Source organism: Astatotilapia calliptera, chromosome 7 (genome assembly GCF_900246225.1).
Source record: "Astatotilapia calliptera chromosome 7, fAstCal1.2, whole genome shotgun sequence".
In the NCBI taxonomy this organism is placed as follows: Eukaryota; Metazoa; Chordata; class Actinopteri; order Cichliformes; family Cichlidae; genus Astatotilapia; species Astatotilapia calliptera.
In genome coordinates, this window is record NC_039308.1 from 6,027,904 (window position 1) to 6,039,586 (window position 11,683).

Below are 11,683 nucleotides of genomic sequence, written 5' to 3' on the forward strand. Positions count from 1 at the left end.
TGTCAAGTTCTTAATTTTTCTTCAAAAGAGGGATACATATACATACACAATACTGTGCAAAAGTCTTGACCCCTTGTCACTTCATATTTTTCTTCCAAGAAGGCGTCAAAAAAAAATCTACTAGTTGATCAATCTGAATGGTCTCAGTGGGAAAGGTGGCTGCCAAGAAGCCATTCTTAAAGAAGGGAAACAGGGAGAAATTTCTGGTGTAAGAACTGAACTGAAAATCAGAGGCAACAGGTCTGATTAGAGTGATGCATCCAAATTTGATATCTTTTGCTCCAATCATCCTCAGAGTGGACGTCCCAGCAACTCCACCCTGTCAGATCATGCAAAACTCAGAAAAAAACAGGATGTCTAATTAGCAATTAGCTTTCTTTCTTTTTTTTAAGAGTTAATCTACGTTCCTCCCTACAATACAGCAGTGCAAAATTCTGAAACCAAGCCCCATTTTTTATATTTAGCTGGGAAAATAGGAAATGGGTGCAGTAATTTTTTGAAACCGGCAAACATATATGTAAATACAATATAAAAGCCAAACTCTTTATTCTTCAACAAAGCCTGGAGTGTCTTAGGTGAGCTCTTGTAATGTCTTTCATTTTTTTTCAGGATTCTTTCTCCAGACTTCTTGAAGGCACTCCAAAGCGCTTCTTTGGCTTCTGGCTCTCTGGCGTTTTTAATTTTTTTTATTTATTTATTTTTAATAATATCCTGTCCTGTCTGACAGCTTTTGCAATCAGAATATAGAAACAAATACAAATGCACACACTTTTTCGTTGTTATGTTTCAACGTTATGTTAACCTTAACGCATTAACGCTGATTAATCTGTCATCACCATTGACACAGTTAAAATTTTTAACTAAATTAACCCATCTGGAGTGCAGAATGACTCAAAATCTCTGAAATGTCTCTGTCAACGGGCAGTTTGTCCAAAGTTTGTCCATTCTGCGCTGCAGATTGGTTAAATACGTTAAAAATTTTAATTGACTTAATTGTGATGACGCATTAGCGCGTTAACGTTGATAGCTCTAGTTTCAATATGGTCTATTTCTCTACCCAGGTATGCTTCTAGTGCATTCACACTGTGGTTGGGATCACTGTCATGCTGAAAAATGTCAATCAAATACTTTCCAGATCATATTGCATGGTGGATTAAAATCTAACAGGACCTTTCTATGTTCATAATTGATTACCTTTGATAAGACCCCCAACACCACTGGCTAAAAATGCAGACCAACTATGACAGAGCTTTCATCTACTGTGTTCTACAGATCATTGTGTATCCTCATTATTGTCATACATACCAACAATGATTTGGAACAAAAGATCAAATGTGAAATCCTAACTCCATACAATCTGTTGCCACTGGTCTTCAGTCTATTTCTTGTGTAATTTGGCATAACACAGCCTTTTCTCTCCCCATTTCCCTTCTGGACAGCTACTCCTTCACTGAGACGATTTCAAGTTTTATCAAGCAGTAGATGCATCAACTAGCCCCATCTCAGGTCTTTATTGGGTTATTTTCTCTTTCTTAAGGAGATGATTTTCATACTCTGTTCATCTGCTGTAGATCATAGGCCTGCCACTTCTTTTGTGCCCAAAATAATGAGATTATAAAAGAGATCTCGACTGGCTTGGAAATGCATTGACGGCACAGCTGAAGCCAAATGGTGAATATCACAGGTGGGGAGAGGGAGCTCTGGATATTGCTGCTTAAACTGCTGCCACTGGATAAGTGGCAGAAAATAGATGGATGAATAGACTTCTGAAGCCTTTTCTCCATTTTCATTTTTAAGTAAAGAGAATTTCTGAAATCTCCACAACAAAAAACGAAGCAATACATTGCGTTACTTATACTTGTTAGCTTAGTGCTTTCCCCTCCTCTTTCTGATTTCTTTTCTTTGTTTTGTATTGTCTTTCGGAACCTCTCCCTGATGAAACCTCAGATGATAAAGAAAAGATGACCTTCATCAGTCCATGCATGCCCAGCAATCAATAAATCGTTGAATATCTTTACATGTGGACTTGTGTGTCTCCTGTGCATGTGTTTAAACTGTCCAATGCCATTGTAAGATTGTAATGCAGTGGTGTAAAATTGTTTAGGCTTTCTTCTTTTGGCTGGGCATTAAGCTGCTAGGCACAGCACCTTCTGTGACTAGTGGCAGTCTGACAAGTCTGCAGAGCTTCAGATTAGTGCCACACACCAGTGCACTGTGGGCACAGTCAATGCAAGTACTCTAGAAAACCCACCAGAGAGTGTGAATGAGTCCACACTGAATTTAGGCCAAGTGTTAGAGAATGAATAACAAGAGCATAAGAGCACTGACTCAGAGAGCACATCATCCTGTGCTTTAAGAAAACAGGAATCAGGTAAAACATTGCAAAGTTTAAACATTTTCATCCACTGCTGGTGTTTATCAGCAGATATCTAAAATAGTCATATAAACCATTAAACAAAATAAATTTCATTTCAGCTCATTTTACCAAACCTCTCTTGACTTCATCAGCAACATGAGTCACCATGGCAACAACAAGCAAGTCCCAGCAGGGTTCAAGTTGTAAGTTTCACACAAATGTGACAAAAATGGTCACACTTTCAGGTTTTCCTCATTTCAGCTTAATATCTTTTATTCTTGGACACTACTAAAGTAGCATTGCATTATTCCATATCAAAATAATCAAGTGGTATAAATTAGCAAAACAGGGAATCTGATGAAACACAAGATGGGATAAAATAAAATAATTCAAATAAAAGGAGGTATTAAACAATATGACATGGACTAAAACTCATAACTGGAATAACAAAAACGTCCCAATAGGAACCAGCACAAAACCAAAACCCTTGTTAGAGCTAAAGCTTAAGATTACTAAAATGATAATAAAATCAAGCAATTTTCCAATACTAAACATTACAACACAAACCCCGGACTGGAAATTCATACAACCTATTTTCTGTTTGCATACGTAAATGGTAAATAGACTGGTTCCTATATAACGTGTTTACCCGAGCATTCATTTCTACTGAATATTTACACTCCAGTGAATGCATCGGGGTTAGTATCTTGCCCAAGGATATTTGGCATGCAGAATGGAGCAGCCAGGAATTGAACTACTACCCTTTTGATTAGCCAGACAACCTGCGCTACCTCCTGAGCTACAGCCACCCCAACAATGCACCTTCCTGATTTGCCCGTTAGTGTTGTTATTAAATAATTTAAACATACTATAAGAGACACAGTACTCTTGAAATCTATTTTAAATAAATGGACGAGTAGTCTTTTGAAGTTTTACTGAACTGAGATAAAGATAAAGTCATCCATTCACACACAAATTCATACGGTATTTTAGTCTTTACACTTTAAGGCTTCTTTTTTTTTCTAATTCATCACCTGCACCTTCAAACTCTGACGTATACACAGGGGGGTAAATTGGTGTTCTGTCTTTCCCCATGAACACTTCAATATATACTGGAGAAGCAGAGGATCAAACCGCTGACCTTATGTTTGGTAGATGGCCGACTTATTCACAGTAATTCACAGCTGTTCCAGAAATTCTAGCAGGGTAAAATCTCCTGATGTGCAACACAATTTTAGTGAGCTGCTGCCAGCTTTACAGTAACTGCTGCATTCCTACTATTGTTGTTAATCGCTGATAAAATGTAAATGTTAAGAAACATTTCTATGTCAGTGTGTGGTTTTTAGCTCTGCGGAGGAGGAGGGTCAGGGCAGTGGGTTCAGGGGGAGGCTGCCCAACAGTCAACACTCTAATCATGTCTTCCCTATTTAAGCAGCACCTTGAGTCCCAGAGGAGAAGGAAGGAGAGCTGTGTGTGGTGTGCTGGGCAGCAGAAGGCAGTTGGCCCTGCTGAGAATGTATGCAGGCAGGAGTTTGGCTTTATTTTGATGGGCACGCCATGCAGCCAATCAAATGCAAACTTGCAAAGTCAGACTCTACCATTATGTGAAAAAAGGAAGGGGGCAGACGTCACGCCACGTAAACGGAGGAGCGCTGGATTTAAATGCAAGCTAAAAGAGTGGGTAAACAGATACCGCAAAGGGATGTAAACAGAAAACGCGGGTCCGGACATGCCGTCACGTGTTAAAGTCGACATCTCACCGAAAATGGGGATTCCGTCACTCTGACCAAAATTCTGTGAACCAGCAGCAAAAGAAGACCTAAACTACACTTCACTTTTGAAAAAAATGTGATGAATTCCTTCTTACTTTTAATCGAAACTTCCTGGACAGCTCTATCTCTCAGTGTGCTTCGGGACCGCCTTCCCATCAAAAATCTCTGCTTTCTTTCGCTTGCTTGTCACGCACCGTTGTGTAGTGTTGTCGACCGCTGCTTTTTCAACTTTCACAAAACCTGACAAATTATAAAACGCTTAGCTATATCTCTAATAAAACCTCTGTAACTTTGTGAAAAACAGAAAAGTTTATTTATTTTTACTTTCTACTATAAAAATCTAAGTTAATCTTGAAAAAAAGTTGAGCAACCAGAACTTTTTCTGTAATTTATTAACACATTTAATTCTTACATTTTAAGTCCAAATAGTTGTGCTGACAGCAGCTTTTTTCATACAGAAAAACAGTTAAATATGCAACTTCTTTACACTGACAGAAACGGGATCCCGAGTGTCCTTGGTCCGGTCCGCTTAAGATCAAAGTGGGCTATGTGGCGCACGATGTAAAATCAGTTTGACACCCCTGGTTTAAAGCCACATATTGTATTACGCCATACCAAAATTATCTGTGATATAATGACGCACTACAACATTATAAAGAATAATGATAATATTAATTAATATCTAATATTGTCAATTGTAATCACTTAAAATGGTGTATATCGTAATTTTAGTTTTTACTGAGAAGTTATTTTTATATACCTATTTCTTTAAAAAATGACATTACATGGCTACACACCTTAATTAAACATGATTGAATGTGAACTCTGTGCATAATGGTAGAGAATATGAGTTATAATCAAAGATTTGACAACTGCAAAAAATAAATAAAAATATACTTAAATTCAAGATCTCATCTATCAGCAGGTTCCAGGGAAAACTGGAGTTTTAATGTTCTGGTGTCTTTATAACCTGAGAATAACGGCAAGCCATTGTCTACCACTATACAGGAAATTGAAAAGATGGGTTTTTGACTACACCAACTCAATCTTCTTCACCACCTGCCCTACTTCTGAAAATTTGTCTCCATGCAAATTTGTTAATTTCTCCAAATTGAAAATCAAGTTTAAAGGTTGCTGAGATCATTGCAGAGGCAAAAAAAAGAAAGAAAGAAAAACAAAAAAAAAAACACCCCAAAATGTAACCATGCTGGAAAGCAAAAGTGACAGTCTTGAAGGGGATACTGATCAATTTTGAACCAGATTATCTTTGGGTTAATTCCAGTAACTTTCTGATCATATAGCTTGTTCCCTCGGTATGTACCAGCAGAATGTCAATGTCACGGTGTACAAGGTGGACTCACGCGCTGGACTCCGGGGATTGATGCACACAAGAGAATTTATTAATGAACAATATCCAATGAATGCATATACAAAAGGTGCGGGGCAGTGCTATCTACAAAAGGTGAGAGGGGCAGGGCTCCGGGGGAAATCCAGGTGAACACTCTCATCTCTCTCCAAACACGAATCCACGCAAACACTTGTCACTCAGGGAACACCAGGGAAAACAGTCCAGAGGGTCTGCACACAAAGACTCCGGAGAGCACAGCTGAATTTTATTATAGGATCTACCTTACAATATAAAGCAACTGTTGTTGTGATTTGGCGCTGTATAAATAAAAGTGAATTAAATTGAATTGAGCTAATCAACTCTATCATTTAGGAAGTGAGTTCAGCTGTGAAGATGACAACCTACCAGAACTTCAAAGTGTTTAAACTGGACGTCTCTGCTCAAAGGCTCACAAATTCAGCTAAACTACAGCTATTCCAGGTATCTCCATTTTTCTGCTGATACTGCTGTCCTGATGTGGAATTTTACTCATGTTCATATTTCCATTTTGAACAATTAATCAAATGATCATTTTACACTGCTGTCAAAAACTCAAACTCAATTGTGAAGAACATTCTTCTTGCACTTGACTCTCACCATCAGCTAAGTAACACTGTTACTAAATTGATTTCCCTTCATCCTTCAGTATTTAATATCAAAATTTTAGGAAATTGCTCTGGCATTTCATTAAGTGCTGCAGTGGTTGTGGCAACGGGGCTGGCAGCTGTCTTCCGGGGTCCTCCCTGAGGCGGAGTCAGGCAATCTCCCGCACCTGGGACTAATCAGCTGCAATGTGGAGGCTGCATTTAAACCCGGCCTGGTCTACTCTCCTTCACCAATCCGTCAGCTACTCACGGTGATAACAGGCTGCTTATCTCTGTGTCTCAACGTTGGCCTTACCTGTGTTCTCCTTGTGCTCACAGCTTGCTTCAATACTCACTCCATTGGCAGCCTGCAGCTGGGAACCCTCATCATTTGCCACCGATCCCGCTCAGTCTTGACTGATTACCTTCACTCTCTCTGCCTGCCGTCTGCTTCAATGTACTGGACTCACAGGTCGGACTTCTTTCCCTGTCACAAAACCACTCACTCGGATCAGCACGAGTAAGCAGCAACACCTACTAATTAACTCTTCGGTCTCCCTGCCTTTGTTTCCTTCACTTACTCTGCTCTCCCTGTATCCTAGAGACTCTGTGCTCCCCGCCTTGGAAAAACCTGTCCTTTGTGCTTTCCCCACATCCCCAGTGTTTCCAGAGAAACTTCCTGGAGCCCTGCACATTCCCTTTTGAACATAGATTCTTGTAAATAGTTGTCACCAGATTAGGTTGAGGGTTTAGGTGTCGTTATTCACTGCCATCAATAAATAAATCACTTGTGTAATCATTGCTGAGTTCACTCTGTCTGCTTCTAGGACCTCCCGTTTTGTGCCAGCAACTGGGCCGATTGTAACACATTATATAACTACTATATATACTGATCAGCTATTCTGTTATCAGTTATCCTGTTTTTGTTAATGAACCTAGTTAAGGAAGAATTAACTGCCACTTTTTGTAAGGTAGACCTCACAATAATACAAATGTTGGAAAAACCCAACATTCATATGACCCCATATGAGCATGCACTTTGTGACAGTGGGGAAAAAAACTCCCTTTTAACAGGAAGAAACCTCCAGCAGAACCAGGCTCAGGGAGGGACAGCCAGCTGCTGCAACCAGCTGGGGTGAGAGAAGGAAGACAGGACAAAAGACACGCTGTGGAAGAGAGCCAAAGATTACAATTTATCACCTAATCGACAAATCCAGATATTTCAGCCACAATAAACGAAAAAGAGAATTTAAGGCTTAAGCTGCAAGATGTGCAGACACCAAACTGCCTTTAACAGGTTATCAACTTGACTTGGCAAAATGGAATCCAAGATTGTTTGATTTTTTTTTTTTCAAATCAAACAATTACAAAAAATGATTAAGCTTACCATTTTCCAGCTCACCTTGTACACATTCAGTGCCATCTGCATTATATTTTACCACACTGTTGCTAATATTTGCAGGGAATATGGTAACTTGGTTGGAATGCGTATGTAGGTGTTGCAGGTTCAACTCTTCTGGGAAGACTTTACAAAAGTTTCAACCATGTATTTATGGGAACTGTTGACAGTTTTTCCTGAAGTATATTTGCGATGTCAGACACTAATGAAGATCTGGCTTACAGTCTCCACTTTAACTCATCCCAAAGGTGTTCTGTTGGGTTGAGGTCAGTCAAAAGTCCTTCCACATCTAACTTGTTGAACCATGTCTTATGGGCGTTGCTTTGTGCACTGGTGCACAGGCATGTTGGAACAGGAAGTGGCCATTTCCAAACGGTTCTAACAAAGTGTCTTAGCATGTTGAATCATTAAGAGTTCCTTTCAGTGGAACCACTGAAAAGGAAAGGGGAAAAAAAACCACTAAATAATCCCCCCTCCACCAAACTTTACATTTGGCACTATGCAGCAGACAAGTACTGTTCTCCTGGCGACTGCCAAACCCAGACTCAGATCAGATTGACAGACTTAGAAGCATGATTTTTCACTCCAGGGATAATGTCTCTCACTGATCTAGAGTCCAGTCGTGGTATGCTTTACACTTTGGGGTGGCTGTAGCTCAGGAGATAGAGCAGGTCATCAACTGATTGGTTGTTCGATCCCTGTCTCCCCCTATTTTGCATGCCAAATATCCTTGGGCAAGATATTAACCCCAAGTTGCTCTCCGATGCATCTATCAGAGTGTGAATGATAGTCAGTAAGCACTTAACAGCACAGAAGACAGTACTGGTGTATGTGGCATGTTGTATAGAGTGCTTTGAGTACGCCGGGAATAGCAATATATAAGAATCAGTCCATTTACTGCATCCGACACTTGTTTGCAATATGTTTGGTGACGTATGGCTTGGATTCAGCTACTTGTTCATGGAAACCATTTAATAAAGCACTTTATGAACTGTTCTCGAGTTCATCTGTAGTGACTATGGAAAGTTGGTTACCTCTGCACACTATGCACTTCAGCATCTGCTGACCCCATTTTTAAAGGGTCTACCACTTTGTGGCTGATTTCTGTTGTTCCTAATCCCTTCAGCTTTGTAGTCTTACCACTAATAATCACTTCTAATTCTCTGCTTCTAAATTCAGATGGTACCTGGTCCTAAAAATCCTAGAAACATGGTGTCTAACTAGATACTTACCCTGGATGGCCTTCAGTAGCACTGTGAGGAATCCTGGAAGTCAGTTTTGAACAGGATGTGTCCTTTGATACACATATTACAAATACAAATACAACAGGTAAAAGAAGTATTGAACGCATCAAAACACGTCTACACATGCAAAGTAATCACACCAAAAATGTCCATAAATTATGTCTAATAATGACAAATTACACAGGGAAAAGTATTGAACACGCTTACTGAAATGTAATTAATACTTGATAAAGAGCCTTTGTTGGTGAGAACTGTCATAATGAAAATTGGTGACGTGTTCAATACTCCTTTTACTGTATGTAACACTGCTTGTTTTGTACGTTCACAGTATCTCTAAAATTAGAAACATTGAGTCTTAAGTGATTCTGAAAAAAAAATTCCTGCATTTATTACATCTATCCTGGACTATTGTAATTTGTTATTATCAGGATGTCCTAAAAACTCCCTGAAAAGCCTTCAGTTGATCCAAAATACTATAGTAAAAACACTGAAAGGAGCATGTTTCTCCCATATCGACTTCTCTTCAGTGGCTCCCTGTTAAATCCAGAATCAAATTTAAAATCGGTCCTGAGTAACCAGGCTCCATCTTAAAACCTCACAGTACAGAATTTTGTGATTCCTAGGATACTGGAAGGCTGAAGTCTTCTGTAAGACCAGCTTCCAAGTTTGGATTCAGGTGACAGACGACTTCTATACTTTTAAGATTAAGCTTAAAAATGTTCTTTCTGATAAACCATATATTTAGGGCTGGATTATGTAAGCCTGAATCATCTCTTAGTTGTGCTGCTAGGCTACTGGCCGTTTCCCATGATTCATCTTTTTACTTCACTCACCTTTTTTTCTACAATGCGTTTATACACCACACATTTAATGATTAATCATTATTAATCTCTGGATTTCTTCAATGTGACTTTTGCTTCGTCTCCCTCCCCTCACCCATTTGCAGCAGATGGCTGCCCCACCCCAAGCCTGGTTCTGCCTTTTCCTGTTAACAGTGTTGAAATTGGGCTGCATGGCTGGAATTTTTATGGAGAGAATTTCTAGGCGTAGTCAAGTGCTGGAAGGCTCTCACTTGGGTGGTCATCTCTGCTTTTCGCAGATGACACAGCTCTGTTGCCTTCATCGGGTGATCGCCTCTAGCTCGCACTAAAACGATTCACGGCAAAATGTGAAGCGGTCAGAATAAGAATCAGCGCCTCCAAACCTGAGGCCATGGTCCTTCACTGGAAAAGGGTGGACTTCCCGCTCCAGGTTTGGGATGAATTCCTGCCCCCAGTGCAGGAGAATCTCGGGGTCTTGTTCATGAGTTAATGGGAGGGGGGATCAACAGACGGGTTGGTGCTGCGGCTGTAGTGATGTGGACGCTGTACCAGCTGTACTAGGGATTTGTGTTGGTGTGTGGGGCTGTAGTTTGTAGGTTTATATTCTTAATTGGTAATTATGAGAGTGTGTTTAAGATCATTATACAGAGTAAGATTGAAGTAATGTAACGAGTAGTTATAAAGGTAGTTTAACGAATGTCTTTTTCCTGGGAGTAATTAATCAACGTGCTGCATTACTTTTAAGAGAAATGTTCTTTGTATATGTGTAACAACTTTTTTACTTTAGTAATGAACACTGATCACAACAAAGAGGGGAAATACCTCCAACATAAACAAACACCTGAATTCAGCAAGAATGTAATGTCTTTGATATCCTGCTTAGAGACGGTGGTGGTTCTTATGGAAGCCCGTTTCCGCCACTAAAAAAAAAAAAAAAAGGATCCATAACTCAAAATTTCGAGTTATTATCTCGAAATTTCGAGTTATTATCTCGAAATTTCGACATATTAACTCAAAATTTCGAGTTCGCGCTGCCAATCAGTAATCTACGTGAATGACGTCATTTCCATGTTACCCGGAAGCTGAAGCCCTCAGCTACAAATGCTACAGCTAAGCTACCGGTATTACATCCAGTCGTGAATGCACAGATTGCTGAGTGTTTTCAGCCTGGCTTCACAAATGATGAAATCCCTGTGTTATTAGCTGAATCACATGGTGTTACTATCAGCAAACATACTTTAATTTGTTGGGATCCGTTTTTGAGTGCGCGGTCCTGCGCCATATGCTTCCGTGTAACAAGAAAGCGACCTCATTCACGTATATTTTTGATTGGCAGAGCTAACTCGAAATTTTGAGAAAAGTAACTCGAAATTTCGAGTTAGTTATTTTCTCGAAATTTCGAGAAATATAACTCGAAATTTCGAGTTATGGATACTAGCTTCTTTTTTTTTTAGTGGCGGAAACGGGCTTCCATAGGTTCTCAAAGTGGAGCAATGAGAATTGATAAGGAATTTCATTTTTTTATCCTGGCAAGTTGTTGCTTTGTTTTACAGTCCGTGTTAATTGAGCAGGGATAAAGAGTTAACCCAGCAATCAAAAGTTTGACATTCAAATGTCATATCTTTATATATGGAGGTGGCTGTGGCTTAGGAGGTAGAGCGGGCGATCCACTAAACGGAAGGTTGGTGGTTTGATCCTTGTCTGCTCCAGCCTGCATGCCAAGTAGCCTTGGGCAAAATACTAACCCTGAGTTGCTCTCTGATGCATCCATCAAAGTATGAATGTATCTGAATGTTAGATAAAAAGCACTTCAGCAGAAAAATCAGAGGAAAAAAGGTGCTTGTACAGATGAATGAGGCAAGTTGTATGAAGCGCTTTGAGTGCACAGATAAGAACCAGTCCATTTATCCCTTTAAAACTTTCAAATTAACATTTTTTTTTTTAATTTCTAAAAGTGTTTGATCTTCTAAAAGCATGAAGAATATTTGCTATTAAAACTTTTTTTTTTTTTTTAAATATATGCCTGAATGAAATGCTTTAATGTTAGACTGATAAACCCAACAACACAGTCCAGAGACACCTTTTCATTTCCTAAATAAAAAATATCTCTGTACAATACA